Source organism: Saccostrea cucullata, unplaced genomic scaffold, assembly GCF_032062105.1.
Source record: "Saccostrea cucullata isolate Sc308-1 unplaced genomic scaffold, CSIRO_AGI_Scuc_v1 ctg1064, whole genome shotgun sequence".
Taxonomy (NCBI): domain Eukaryota; kingdom Metazoa; phylum Mollusca; class Bivalvia; order Ostreida; family Ostreidae; genus Saccostrea; species Saccostrea cuccullata.
Genome location: NW_026924085.1, coordinates 158,513 through 175,783, shown reverse-complemented (window position 1 = coordinate 175,783; position 17,271 = coordinate 158,513).

Sequence of the window (17,271 nt, the reverse complement as noted above, 5' to 3'; positions counted from 1 at the left end):
TGATAATGTCTGAATTTGATATTCCTTAAACTCGTTTAGGCCATCTTTAAAAAAATTACCTTCCAGGAAACAATTATTTTTTATGCATTCCGGAATATATCTTTAGAAAATTCAGCATTGGTGCTGAAATTTTCTGAGAAAAAACCCCACCTACATGTACAGACACGTGCCATAAGTATTCGGTCAACATGGCGACTTGTTTATGCTTGAAAACGAAAATACATATTTTGAGTCTCCTGTTTTTATATACAAAATGTACACTTCATCGATGACGAAGTGTCCTAGATATAGATTTTTAGTCACATGATGTATCACATCGTAATTTGTTGTCGTCTGTAGTTAGCGCAAGTTGTCAGAATTACGAATTTGAAAATATTGGTCAAAAAGGGCAGGAACTTGGGATGGAGGCGAAAAATATCGTTATAGATTTGATACAGAGTGGTCTTTCCCGTCACAAGGTCAGTGAGATGTTGAAAATTCCAAAATCAACAGTTATCGATGTTACACAAAAGTTTTTTTGCCACGGGGTCAGTGGAAAACAAACCAAGAAGTGGGATGCCGGCAAAATGAAACAAAGGGATTACCGTGGTTTAGAAAGGTTTGTGAAAACGCATGGTCGGGAGTCTTTAAGTGATATCACATCAAAATTTAATGAAGGCAGGACTGAAAGTGAAGAAGAAACTTGCTGTGTAAGAGGTTAAACGACGAAAGAGACTTGCATGGTGCAGAGAGAAAAGGCGATGGACAGTTCAGAATAACTGGATTAAAGTTATATTCTCCGACGAGAGCAAGATATTAATTGGACATGACCAGTGGGTTCATATTTGGCGCAAGAGAAACGAAGGTTGGAGACCTGATCTTGTTCAACCCCGGACATCGCAACCCAGATATAAAGTAATGATATGGGGTGTATCTCTTGGAATGGTGTTGGGACAATTACTCCGGTAAATGGTAACATAAATGCAGAAAAATACCAGGTAGAGAACCTGTGGCCAGTGATTGCTCGACATTTTCCTAGTGGTGTATATTTCTTCCAGGACGACAATGCCACCGTTCACCGAGCAAGGTTTACTCAAGAATACATTGCCCAGAATGGAATTAACTGCTTAAGTTGGCCTGCCCAGTCACCCGATATCAACATAATTGAAAACCTTTGGCTATTGATAAGAAGAAAGCTTCAGACACGCATTTCCTTTATCAATTCTAAAGACGATCTCGTGGAGGAAATTCGGGGCATTTGGACAAGCATCCGACCTGACTATGTTAAGAACCTCTACAAGTCTATACCAAACAGAAATTTGAATGTAATCAGACTCAAGGGACATCTTACTAAATATTAACAAGTTAGTTTAACATGATTTTAAATTTTTATTTCTTCATTTCATTACAGCGAATGTTTGAAATTTGACACTTCCGTTTTCAAGCGTAAACAAACCACCATGTTGACCGAATACTTATGGAACGTGTCTGTATCTATTGACCAATGTTTTTCGCTCACGAGGGAATATTAATTTAATCTTGTCTTATAGTGAAATTCTTGCAGCATACGGAATAAGTTAATTACATCTAGTTTCTGAATTTTTAATACCTTGAATAAGGAATATAATATCCTGTTTCCTTGAATGAATCTCTTTAGGTCAGATTAATATTCAGGAAGACCATGTATTTAAAGTTATTTAAATTATTTATTCTGGTGGAAGTGTGAATGGTGTTTTAATGTCTGTCTTTTATATTATGATCTCTGGTGTTATTTATTTTTTTTCAGATGTCTGAAAAATAAAAATTATATAGATTTCAAATATAAGCTAAAAAATAACTGAAAAAGATATTTATAATATTAATTATGATCAATTTCGTGCAAATAATGAGCACAATGGTGACAAAAGCTTACAATATCAGATTTTCTGCATACTGTCTATTATATTTTGAATTTTGACAACTGATTTTCCTCTGAAAAACCGAACGGTTAGAACATTAAATAACGCTTCTTTTCAGTCATAGAATAAACTAAAATACAGGCATCCTTACGCAATTTGTCTATTGGTTCAGAACAAGACTGCAACAGTACAATAGAATGTCAATTTCTTTGTCAAGAAATGAATACAAATACCTATTTTAAGTTTTTTAATTACTTCATTCATCATTCATATGAACATCAATTAAGAAAAAATCTTCATTAAATCATAACTGTATATGAAAGTTACCGATCCTGGGGGTTATTTCTCCTGTCAAAATATCATATAAATGTTTTTGGACCCGCGATAGACTTACAGTGAAATTGGCTTTAATTGAAACATTCAACTTCAATTTCTTTCTCTATCGTATTTACATGTACAAAATATATATACACACAATGAATTTTGATTAATAAGCTATATCTTTGTGTGGATTTCTTTCACATTATACGTAACGACACCCAAATATCAGAGTATATAATTTTACCCTGAATTAAACAAAATATATAGCACACGCTATAATATTATATATTTGAAGCAATATAACTTGTATCAAATGCTTGTTAACTCTAAGGTTAGCTATTTCTACATTTATAATTTGTTTTCATAAAAATACTCTATGTTGAACAAACCAAAGATTATGTAATTCAGCATAACAAAGGTGATATGTAGTTCTCTGCCTAACAATGAAGGTATATATCCCAGCTTACTGGCAATTGGAAAATACATGATATATTTCACACATGTAGTGATATTCATCCGTGGAACAGGTGTCTTGACATTCAAAGCTTAGGTTACTCATGGCCCTCATGTGAATTTTGCCCTCAAGGTCAGACTGACTAGCAAGACAGTGACCAGGCATCAGTGTACCATCGTGGAATCTCCATTGGGTTTTATTCTCTTCTATTCCCTGAACCCAAACCTGGAACTGGCCATTACCTGTATATTGATCTAAATATCGAGAGCAGTATGTGTTTTACTGTATATTGACCTAAAACAGAGGGCAGTACATGTATTACTGTATATTGACCTAAAACAGAGGGCAGTATATGTATTTCTGTATATTGACCTAAAACATAGGGCAGCATATGTATTACTGTATATTGACCCAAAACAGAGGGCATTACCCTAACAAAAAAATACTATAGTAAACTATAGTAAACTATAGTTAACTATAGTAAATCTGTATTTTCGCCATTCAAAGTTCCAAAGTTTTCACGATAGTAAATCAAAGTTCCAAAGTTTTTATCATATAGTAAATCAAAGTTTCAAATTTTCACTATAGTAAATCAAAGTTCCAAAGTTATTAAAAATCAAAGTTCCAATGTTTTCACTATAGTTAATCAAAGTTCCAAAGTTTTCACTATAGTAAAACAAAGTTCCAAATTTATTAATATAGTAAATCAAAGTTCCAAAGTTTTCACTATGGTAAATCAAAGTTCCAAAGTTTTTACTATAGTAAATCAAAGTTTCAAAGTTTTCGCCATAGAAAATCAAAGTTCCAAAGTTATTAGAATAGTAAATCAAAGTTTCAAAGTTTTACCAAGATAGATCAAAGTTTTAAAGTTTTTGTATTTTGTTTTATTAATTTTTAATTATTAGTCTTTTTTAAGGGGGATGATATTGGTTTGTTTAGGCTGGTTTTGTTGTTCATCTTAATTTAAATATTCAAAGTAATTAATTTAAATTCAATATTTACATTTAATAGTAGAAAAAAAATTATCTGAAGTTAAGGAGGCAAATATTTGATTCTAAGTGACGGAATTTATATCTGATAATAAATTTTCCCATAAATAATATTAAATATTGCTTATTTATCGGTGCAAGAGACAATTTGTACATTAAAATTCATTTCTTGTGTTCGTTCTTTTAACAGGTTATTTTCAAAACGTTCTCTGAAACTTTAATGAATCTTAGTCTTGAAATGTACTGAATGGAAAGCCAAAAAATAATTCCAAGGGTTTTATAGTACTTAATCAAAGTTTTTACTACAGTAAATCAAAGTTCCAAAGTTTTCGCCATAGTTATTCAAAGTTCCAAAGTTTTTACCATAGTAAATCAAAGTTCTAAAGTTTTCACTATAGTTAATCAAAGTTCCAAAGTTTTCACTATAGTAAATCAAAGTTCCAAAGTTATTACTATAGTAAATCAAAGTTCCAAAGTTTTCACTATAGTAAATCAAAGTTCCAAAGTTTTAACTTTGGTACTATAGTTAACTATAGTTTACTATAGTATTTTTTTGTTAGGGTATGCAGGGTGTCCCATAATATATGATACCATTTCATGATTATATAAAATAAAATGTAATGAATACAGAATTACAACTACTGCTCCATAAACATTGTATATACTGTCCAATTTTATTCACACAAGTTGATAGACATTGAATGGAACAAGAAATAATGAGTTCATTTTGAAAAATGCTATCGTTTTGAAATTATGTCCCCTAAATGACGTCCAATCTGGGTAATGATCATGTCTAAGCATTGCACAAAATTCTATAACTTAGGATAACAGCACATTTCTCTTTAGTTGTAACCTGGATTTCCATCGGAAATATGCCTTTTTAGATAAATTAGAGATTAAGATTAAGATTTAGGTTTAGTTATATATGGATTTGATAATTAGTTTTGAAATGAGGGTATACCTAGCTTGTTTGATACATCGATTTTGCTTGAAATGCAAATTTTAGCAATTTGTTTTATGTAATTATGTGGCCACATTATTCCAATTATGTAAAAAGTTTTAACTAAAATTATTTGTTGCTAAAAATTGTATTTATTCAAATATTTAATGAGACAAATTTCAAAGAAATTGGACAAGACCTGCGTTTCTGACAATAATTTAAAATGGTATCATATATTATGTATTACGTAATACAGTGAAAACTGTCTAACCCGACACCTATGTAATCCGTCATACTGTTACAATGTAATTCCGTCGTCAAATTGTTTTCCAATTTTACTCATTTAAATGTTATTTTACACTATGTAATCCGAACACTGTCTATTACGACACAAAATTCGTCTCCCAGTGCATGTCGAATTAAACAGGTTTCATTGTATGCTATCTTCTGTTGGGATCAATACTATTAAAATGGCTACCCAACTTAAGAAGAGATTTCATATAGTGTTATAAGGAAAACAAGGTGTTTTTTATCAATGGAAAAAAGTAGCGTGGATATTTTGTTTTAAACTTAAAATCTGAAGTACGATTGTTAAGCACGTGTAGTTTTTCTATTAATATTTTTTTATCGGGGATCATGATTCTAAAAATGGAAGATGTTTAAGATATATGAATAGTATCTGTCATAAAAACAATGAGTATTGCACATAAAAGAAAAACAAAAGTCATACCTACCCAAATAATATTTGAAAAAATCGCATTTCTCCAAAGTACCGATTTTGATGATGTCGCCGCCATTTTGTTTGCAGTTTGACGAGGCAACTGTGTACTTAGCTTTGATTGGTACATACAGTAGACAGATATCAATATAAGTATGGTGGTATACAACATATCCAGTTGGACATGTTGCTACAAAAGTTAAAATTGATGACAAAATTATGGTAAATATCTTTGTTAATTTGCTGGAACATTCCTGCTTAGAATCATGTTTTAACTATCTATTATTTGGAATTCATTGAAAGTTCAATAGAACTTTCCCGATCAAGATCTTTGTTACAAGATGTAATTGAAAAGATCTCTATTCTCATGGATAAAGCACAACTGTATTGGACTCATATTTTTTGTTGCTACTTATAGACTGATATTTATACTGCTTCCAAAACTGTTATTCTTAATAATTACGATTACTGAATATTAAAATTCTGGTGAAGCAGTTAGCTAAATTATTTGAAAGGTTATTTTCTACATAACTCAACACACTGATATCTATTAAAAATTTCAAAACTTACATGTAAAAATTTTATTTATGTTAAAGGGCGAATGTGATGAGTTATAAATATAATACTTAGGTGCCTGATATTTCTTATTGGTACAAACCTGTTTTAAACAATACTTTCAAGTCTGGTATATATAATCATTCCAAGCCTTTTATATTCACATGTACAATATTTACAAGCTTGATATATAGAATATTTTCAAGTTTAAATTTTAAATTAAAAAAAAAATATAAAAATAACTATTTTTGACATAGACAACTCATTTCAGAAAATGAAAGCAGTGTATCAATGTTTTTTTGTTTTTCTTTTAATTTAAAAAATAATCTATTTTTATTCATTAAGGTTTATTTCAAGTAATATTCCATCACTTGATATGCTAACGGACAAACGCATTCCCCCTGAATATAATATGCAGCTCTTCATTTTTTTAATTCATATTATAAAGTATCTCACCATAAAACAATTAGTAAACACTTGTAAAACGTGTAAATAGTAATGAAAAATTCAGTATATACATATATTTCCTAACTGAAAAACAGTAAATGTCACATAAACGTATTTTACAATCATTTGTGTATCAGGTTAGCTTTACAGCCTGTAACAATGATTTTCCCTAGTTCTTTGTCGTTGCAAAAGTCACGTGATTTAAATTGGCTGGGGCAATTCCCGGGTGAGCTGCTGTGTGAGGAACACGTATATTACAGGGCAGAGAACATGTCTTAAGTAGCCTGGATCAACCTCATTACATTTGGTGGGACCGGTAGTTGAGAACCTATCTCCAAATAACACTTAAGATAGTTCCAATTAAAAGAAATTTATTTACAAAATGAAAGAAAAATATATTACAAAATCACACTAACATTCACACGCACTTGCACACGTCTGTTTCACATATACATGTAAGAAAAAAATCAATAAAACTTATAACTTGACAGACAGACTCACATACTAAATGTTTCTGTATAAAATCATATCTGATTTTGATTTATATTGTTGCCCTGTAATGTTCACTTGTACAGATCTTTATATCTAGGTTTGCCACAATTACGAGCTCTAAGTTCTAGTTCCTTTCAGATCGACTTATCTGAATCTCGATCAACACCAAAAGTTTCAGCTTAGGTACACCAATTGTCCGATCGCTTCTGGGGCTGTAGTCCCGGAACTTATGGAAAGGCGATGATAACCCTCAGAAAGCTTGACTGTATTTGTCACATCTGGATCGTTAGCTCACTCAGCAGCGTCCTCGTACTTCACCAACGTCATAACGCACGGTATGCTCTCCGTGCCCTTTGTTACTACTAACTAAAGGTTCTGTACGTTGCATACTGCATAATATATTGTCCCTGCAGTAAACCCGACTGCCTCTGATATACGTGTTACTCACACAGCAGCTCACCCGGGTATTGCCCCAGCTAATTTAAATCACGTGACTTCTGCAACGACAAAGAACTATGGGAAATCATTGTTACAGGCCGTGAAGCTAACCTGATACAAAAGTGATTGTCACAACGTATTCCCTTAGCAGAATAAGACTTTTCCTAAAATTTTGGAAACACATGAAAATCTTTAGTACACATATTTACTTTAACATATACTGTAGATTCTTAATATACAAGTGGAATTAATTATCGCTTAAAATCGCGAGAGGCAACAAGCAAAATAAAATTACTCGCTTTTATTCTTATTGTGCTGAAATCTGTGTAAAATCTTTGGAGCAATCGATCATTCGCGATCGAATTATTATTCTCGCAATTTGACGTTGAAAAGCCGTTTGGCGAAAATAAGTACTCGCGAAAAATAAGGAATCTACAGAGTAGCCTGAATCATGATATTTAATGCTTACTAGCCTGATATATCAATACGTACGCGGCTGATAGGTACTCCATTCCGTGTTAATAATATCAGTCTCAGGGAAGTCAGCACAACACAAACATAGCTGGTCTTTGTCATTGTAGCTGAACATGTATGCCCATTGTTGACTCTTCAGACAGGTGTAGAAACAGTGTAATTCTGCTTTAATAGGATGGAATTGCGCACATGACGTTGTAAGATAAACACCGTCGTTAGCTTTAACTCCATAACTAATAGCGTTCTGAATTGTTAACTTAAAAAGCGTATTAAGTGCCAAAAAACGATGAAAGACTACTAGACACATTGCAATGACTTTTCTTTGAAAAGTACTTTATGAAAAAAAAAACAAAAAAACATGAAATATGGTATAAAATGAAATTAACGAACAACCCGTCAGTCCTCTTAAATATTACTCTTATGATTAATATTTCTGAACTTTGTATATACATAGTATCTATTTTTTATTATTTATTGATAGAAGCATTCATTTGAAAATTGCGCTCTCAAAAGCAGGATGAAGGAGATATGTAAATAGATCAATTTCTCTTTTCTTTAAGGCAAGCGATTTTTGAAATGGATGAGATTGTCAATTTTATGAGAAAGAGAAGTAGATATATGATAAAGCGTTCTACGGAAGTGTCCGAGATTTTAACTTTGATTTAAATAAAAAAATTCTTAAGGTCTCTCTAAAAGCTTTTAAAGGCATTAAAAGGAAATTAAATGGTAGTGTTTTAATGTTTTATACATGTAAACTAACTTTAATAACTTAAGCAAAACCTTTGCAGAGTTTTATTTTTTATCATTTCATCTCTGTCGATAATAATATCTTAAACACCTAAATTAAAACGTTGCTTTGACGTCCTGCTAATGGTTCTTGGAGTCTAAAACACTACCTGTAATCGTCTGATGATAATAAGGAACAGTCCAATAATATATTTTCGGATGGCAGTAATACTCCAAAACGGACTGTATTCACAAAGCAGATCTTTACTCTCTGATTAATTAACATTCCAAATAACTTGCACAAGCTTAGTTTAGTTACTTTTCTGAATATCTTATCTTTGACAGGTGGCTGAACTAGTTATCTTTCTCTGCTCCCCGGCAGCAGACAACATGACAGGAACAGCTATTCCAGTAGATGGCGGATATACGGCACAGTAGATGGCGGATATACAGCACAATAAACGCTTCTAGTGTCATGCCTAGTGCCAAAAAACGGTCTTATTTCTGTCACTGCTTAAAAAGCAAAATCTTAAAAGAACCTTGTTAATAATTCCATTCTATACGGGCCAATATGTAGTATTCGTTGTCATTTGGGAAAGTTTGAAAAGAAGCTTGTACATTTTTGGTGGATTAAACAAAGCAATAAAATATTACTTTTGATTATTATTTTTTAAATAAAATGTTTAAATAGAATATCCTGAAAAAAAAACAAATATTATTTTATGCAATCTAGAAGGGCATTTGTAAAGCAGAATATGCAATTGAAAATTAGATAACATTAATTGATTATATAAAAAGTACAATCAAATTCCATCATAACATATTTATATTGCGTAAATCAGAACAACTTGTGAATGATAAATATATGATATTCATTAAACTCGTTTAAGAAATATTTTAAAAAGTTTAACTTCCAGGAAACAACTATTTTTTTATGCATTCCGGAATATATATTTTGAAAATTCAGCATTGATGCTGAAATTTTCTGAGAATAAAAGTCCAATCTGCATGTTTCTATTGACCAATGTTTTTCCCTCCCGAGGGAATATTAGTTTAAGCTTGTCTTATAATGAAATTCTTGCAGCATACGGAATAAGTTAATTATATCTACTTTCTGAATTTTTAATACCTTGAACAAGGAATATTATATCCTGTTTCCTTAAATGAATCCTTTTCGGTCAGATTAATACTCAGGAAGACCATGTATTTAAAGTTTTTGAAAATTATTTATTCTGGTGGAAGTGTGAATGGAGTTATAATGTCTTTCTTGTATATTATGATCTCTCGTGTTATTCATTTTTTTTTCACATGTCTGAAAAATAAAAAAAATAAACAAATTTCAAATAAAAGCTAAAAAAATAACTGAAAAAAATATTTATGATATTAATTAATTATGATCAGTTTCGTGCAAACAATGAGCACAATGGTGACAAAAGCTTAAAATATCAGTTTTTCTACATACTGTTTATTATATTTTGAATTTTCACAACTGATTTTTTTCTCTGAATAACCGAGCGGTTAAAACATAAAATAACGCTTCTTTGCAGTCATAGAATAAACTAAAATACAGGCATCCTTATGCAATTTTTCTACTAGTTAAGAACAAGATTGCAATAGTACAATAGAGTGTCAATGTCTTTGTCAAGAAAGGAATACAAATACCTATTTTAATTTTTTTTAAATTACTTCATTAATAATTCATAACGAACATCAATTAAGGAACAATCTTCATCAAATCGTAACTGTATATGAAAGTTAACGGTCTTGGGGGGTTATTTCTTCTGTCAAATATCAGATAAATGTTTTTGGACCCGCGAAAGACTTACAGTCAAATTGGCTTTAATTGAAACATTCGAGTTCAATTTCTTTCTCTATCGTATTTACATGTACAAAATAGATATATTATGTCGACAAAATAGATCAAGAATGATTGGCAGTTTTTGTCATGGCTTTATTGATTAATATTCAAATCATCATCAATACATCAATAGTCAAAATCAATCATCAATACAATCAATAGTCAAATCAATCATCAATACAATGAATACAATGATGTACACAAGGTATCTCTACAATGATGTACATAAAGTATCAATTCAATGATGTACACAAAGTGTATATTGAATAATTAATACACAATGGGTACAATGATGTTCAATGATATTCAATCAATGATGTACACAAAGTGTATACATGTATTTACACAATGGGTACAATGATATTCAATGATATGCAATGATATGCAATGTTATGCAATAATATTCAATGATATTCAATGATATACAATGATATTCAATGATAAATGAATTGCAATGAGCAGGTAGCAATGTATTACAAAGACAAAGGTCTACGTCGACTTTATCAATAGTATATGACGTAGAATCAATAGCAATGGCACAATGACGGAAGCTCAATTATTGGCCACTGGCCCTGGAAGATAACAGGATCAGCAGCGAGCTTCTAGCAAAATTCGGCCATATGTCTTCATATGGGAGCTAATAAAGCGCAGCATGTGAAGACATCCGCCACATGCGGCAAATTTTGCCCATGCCATGACAAAACTGCTATATATTACAGTTATACAAAATTAATTACTGCTTGATATATATGCAGTATACCGTAGAACTAGGGAAATTTATATGAAGATCAATAATATATGTAATGATCGATAACTTTTCAATAGATCAATAGTTGCAAAGATCAATAATATATGTAATGATCAATAACTGTTCAATAGTTCAATAGATCAATAGTTGCAAAGATGAATAATATATGTAATGATCATAACTAAATGGAAATGGTAGGTAGCACTGCAAATTTTGACACATTATTTTGATTATGTCACACCTAATGGTATAGAGGATAATGGTAGAATGTGCTATATGAGAAAGGTGGACACCCTCTGGATACAATTTTGATGAGCACTGTTGAATATTGGGGTAGTGAATATACCCCTACCCCTTGTGGTAATGAACCAGTATAATGAGCTATTTATCCTAATGCAAGCCTTGTGTGACAACATGGGACTGAAATAATTTCTTGGCAGTATTTGTGACCCAATAAATTTTAACCTTGGTATTAAAGATAATCGAAAACCAGACAGTCAACTTCATCAACTTTTGTAAATGGCAAAGGGACATGGAACCAATCCTATTACCCACAATGAATCATTATGACATGTTGGTTGTCGTATTATGACACCAGAGTTTGAATATTTGAATGCTTGAACCTTTTTCCAGGTCATTCCTTGTTGACCAAACCATCTGATATGGATGTTGTATTGTTCTTTGTCCAATTCGCATTATCTAAATTGATGAATGTGTGGTTTTTTGCACAATATAACAAAGATGATCCAATAATCCATACCATGACAGAAGTGCCTGCAAACTTAGAATACGTTAAAAAACAGTAAAAAGGTGTTGACAAGTGTCTGACTGACTAATATTGAATGTAAGTCTGAAATGCATGGACTTCCATCTCCCTTTAATCTTTATATAATCTTCAGACAAGCCTGATAAATTTAAGTGTGTAGCGCCCCCAACTCTAAGAGTATTACCCTTAAATGTTTTAGTGTCAAAGCCAACAAATGAAATAAATTTCTGTAGCATTAAGGTAAATTGGAATGACGAGAAGGCTTCACGCCAAGGTAAGCAAAAAACTGAACGTGGAATGTTAGGTCTAATTGACAAGTAGCTGTGAAATATTTCAAATAATGAAGATGTTTCTTGGTTTGACAAAATGTGGAAGATATATAAGCCTTTTTTTGTAACTATTTAATCAATTAAGTAATTAACTTAATTTTATTTATTTGTCTATATATTTATTTATATTTATTTATTTATTTATTTTTTTTATTAATTTATTAATATTATTATTTATTTATTTATTTTTTTTTAATTATGGGCTAAAGCTGCATTGTAAAATCTTGAGCCAGTATAATGAGCTATTTATCCTAATGCAAGCCTTGTGTGACAACATGGGCCTGAAATAATTTCTTGGCAGTATTTGTGACCCAATAAATTTTAACCTTGGTATTAAAGATAATCGAAAACCAGACAGTCAACTTCATAAACTTTTGTAGATGGCAAAGGGACATGGAACCAATCCTATTTCCCACAATGAATCATTATGACATGTGGGTTGTCGTATTATGACACCAGAGTTTGAATATTTGAATGCTTGAACCTTTTTCCAGGTCATTCCTTGTTGACCAAACCATCTGATATGGATGTTGTATTGTTCTTTGTCCAATTCGCATTATCTAAATTGATGAATGTGTGGTTTTTTGCACAATATAACAAAGATGATCCAATAATCCATACCATGACAGAAGTGCCTGCAAACTTAGAATACGTTAAAAAACAGTAAAAAGGTGTTGACAAGTGTCTGACTGACTAATATTGAATGTAAGTCTGAAATGCATGGACTTCCATCTCCCTTTAATCTTTATATAATCTTCAGACAAGCCTGATAAATTCAAGTGTGTAGCGCCCCCAACTCTAAGAGTATTACCCTTAAATGTTTTAGTGTCAAAGCCAACAAATGAAATAAATTTCTGTAGCATTAAAGTAAATTGGAATGACGAGAAGGCTTCACGCCAAGGTAAGCAAAAAACTGAACGTGGAATGTTAGGTCTAATTGACAAGTAGCTGTGAAATATTTCAAATAATGAAGATGTTTCTTGGTTTGACAAAATGTGGAAGATATATATGCCTTTTTTTTGTAACTATTTAATCAATTAATTAATTAACTTAATTTTATTTATTTGCCTATATATTTATTTATATTTATTTATTTACTTATTTTTTTTATTAATTTATTAATATTATTATTTATTTATTTATTTTTTTTTTAATTATGGGCTAAAGCTGCATTGTAAAATCTTGAGCTACATGCCATACTTCCTGATAAAACTTTACTGTTTAGCCAGAATTGAATGACAAAGGCCACGGCATTGAACAATATTGCATTTGAAAGGTGGGCTTCTTGAAATTGACAATAATCAGCCAAACAAATTGTAACTCTTTACGAATGTGCTCTGGAATGAATATGTTTTGGCATAATTATTTTTGTTACTTCATAAGAATGTATTTCCGCCATTGTATCTTGTATATTATTTTTTGTATATATTGTACATATATTGTTGAACCTCATGTACCACTTATATGGTTTGAGTGAATAAATTGACCTTGAACTTCAACTTGGCTTGTGGAATTTTTAACTAGAACAAGAGATGTTAAATTAGTGGTTGGACCTTCAATTATAACCTGAATTACCGGTAATTGAGATTTCTATTTCCTGACAAGTTTGTTAGTGTTTAGGTAGTTTCTAACACTCTAAGGAATCCTTGAAATTTATTCATTCATTTATTTATTTTATGTTAAATACATTGTGTTGCCTACAATTTTAATCTGAATTAATTGGAATTTCTATTTGCTGACAATTTTGTTGAAATGTTTAGGTAGTTTCTAAGACTCTAAGGAATCCTTGGAATTTATTTCTTTATTTATTTTATTTCAAATAAGTGGTTGGGCCTTCAGTATTAATCTGCATTAATTGGAATTCTTATTTCCTGACAAGTTTGTTGAAATGTTTAAGTAGTTCTAACACTCTATAAGGAATCCTTGGAATTTATTCGTTTATTTTATTTTATTTATTTATTATTTTATCTATTTAGTTATTTATTTATTTTTGTCACCTACTAACTGACAATCAAATGGAATTTAGATGAAATTTTCCCAAAAATAAGACATCGTCATTGAACACCCAAGGAGCATTCACTTGTAAATGTTGGACACTGAATATTTTGCTCAAGAAAATAATTCCATTTTCCTCGTAACTTTTAAGGATTGTAAAAATAACATTTCATGCATTATATTATGCAAATTCATCATCATAAAATACTTTACTTTTCACTATGAACATTTCCTTTTATAGTATCCAAATGAAATTCTATTTACAACACATATAGACATCACAATATACACAAACTTCACTAAACCCAAATCTTACCAAATATATGGTATATGAACCTGATCTGTAGATGCTTCCCTTCTCAATCAGTCATAGCTTTACCTCTTGTTAATCTGAAAACTCTCACACTCCCTGATCTGTGACTCTTACTTCAAAAATATTTCTCAACCAGTGTAAAACATGGAGGCACAAACAATGGTGGTGATGATCGAGGTGATGTCAATGCAAAAATAAATAAATAAACGTTGAATAAATAGCATATATCAGGACAAGCACAAGTATAAAAATTTACAAGACTGTCAAGAGATCAGCTGATTGATGCACAAAATAATTCAATTAAATGGCAAGTAAATATTAGGTGATGTCAATGCAAAATTAAATAAATAAACATTGAATAAATAGCATATATCAAGACAAGCACAAGTGTAAATATTTACAAGACTGTCAAGAGATCAGCTAATTGATGCACAAACTATTTCAATTAAATGGCAAGTAAATATTAACAGTTAAATTAACAAAGTGATACATGCCACTATGGTTGAATGCGCAGAAAATGTCTTTCTTAAGGTTCATTCACAGTCATTCTGTGATTTGACCTCTTACTTATCATTCTGTGATTTGACCTCTTACTTATCATTCTGTGATTTGATCTCTTACTTATCATTCTGTGATTTGATCTCTTACTTATCATTCTGTGATTTGACCTCTTACTTATCATTCTGTGATTTGACCTCTTACTTATCATTCTGTGATTTGATCTCTTACTTATCATTCTGTGATTTGATCTCTTAATTATCATTCTGTGATTTGACCTCTTACTTATCATTTTGTGATTTGACCTCTTACTTATCATTCTGTGGTTTGACCTCCCCTTACTTATCATTCTGTGATTTGACCTCTTACTTATCATTCTGTGATTTGATCTCTTACTTATCATTCTGTGATTTGACCTCTTACTTATCATTCTGTGATTTGATCTCTTACTTATCATTCTATGATTTGACCTCTTACTTATCATTCTGTGATTTGATCTCTTACTTATCATTTTGTGATTTGATCTCTTACTTATCATCCTGTGATTTAATCTCTTACTTATCATTCTGTGATTTGACCTCTTCCTTATCATTCTGTGATTTGATCTCTTACTTATCACTCTGTGATTTGATCACTTAATTATCATTCTGTGATTTGACCTCTTACTAATCATTTTGTGATTTGACCTCTTACTTATCAATCTGTGGTTTGACCTCCCCTTACTTATCATTCTGTGATTTGACCTCTTACTTATCATTCTGTGATTTGATCTCTTACTTATCATTCTGTGATTTGACCTCTTACTTATCATTCTGTGATTTGATATCTTACTTATCATTCTGTGATTTGACCTCTTACTTATCATTCTGTGATTTGATCTCTTACTTATCATTCTGTGATTTGATCTCTTACTTATCATTCTGTGATTTGACCTCTTACTTATCATTCTGTGATTTGATCTCTTACTTATCATTCTGTGATTTGATCTCTTACTTATCATTCTGTGATTTGACCTCTTACTTATCATTCTGGGATTTGACCTCTTACTTATCATTCTGTGATTTGATCTCTTACTTATCATTCTGTGATTTGATCTCTTACTTATCCTTCTGTGATTTGACCTCTTCCTTATCCTTCTGTGATTTGATCTCTTACTTATCATTTTGTGATTTGATCTCTTACTTATCATTCTGTGATTTGACCTCTTACTTATCATTTTGTGATATGACCTCTTACTTATCATTCTGTGATTTAACCCCTTACTTATCATTCTGTGATTTGACCTCTTACTTATCATTCTGTGATTTGATCTCTTACTTATCATTCTGTGATTTAACCTCTTACTTATCATTCTGTGATTTGATCTCTTACTTATCATTCTGTGATTTGATCTCTTACTTATCATTCTGTTATTTTACCTCTTTCTTATCATTCTGTGATTTGATCTCTTACCTATCATTCTGGGATTTGACCTCCTCTTACTTATCGTTCTGTGACTTGACTGCACTTAAAAATTAAAACAATTTTACCAACACATGTTTACACGGAAGCCATGATGGATGGAATATTTTGCAGTCCGAACCCGATGATATGTGACACCGATCTATGTCGTGGTGGATCCAACAGGCACGTGATCACTGCATGGCGGCTATTGGTAAAGTCCAATGTATGTGGGCACCATTTGTAAACGTTGATTTTAATAACAACGAAAAGTTGGTTTGATTTCACCAAGGTATTGATACACTGAGGTCAAGTTCACAAACAAGAGTTCATCTACTGCGATGGTTGCTGCACACGTGGTTAATATCGTCGTTGGGGATGTTGATACTTTAGATATGCCATGATATTATTCACACATCGGGTAATATGGATGGGCGTTTAGTCCAGGATTTATTTGCACTGATTATGTTCATATTTCCGACGTTGGACAGTCAAAGGAACACAAGATGAAGATGAATATTGTTGAGACTAAACTCGATGCTGAGCTTCAATGGATGACGGAAGATGGAAAGGAAGAGCAAATGCACATGCGTAATGGATGTGGCTAAATGAAGTCAGTGCATTTGAGTGAGAGTTATCTTCCCTGAACTTTTTATCTCTATTTGTCTCCATAACGGGACTTAACTCATATTGAGTTAAGTCGGATTATACAAAATACAGTGTACATACTGAACATGTACATGATATATCTTATCTATGTTGAAATAAAATTTTCAACAATTTTGAATTCGGATAACCTCACTTTACTATGGATAAATTGACTTTAATCCTAGCTATACAACAAAAATTACTTCCGTGTTTACAATACCACGTTTTCAATAAATGACAACTCA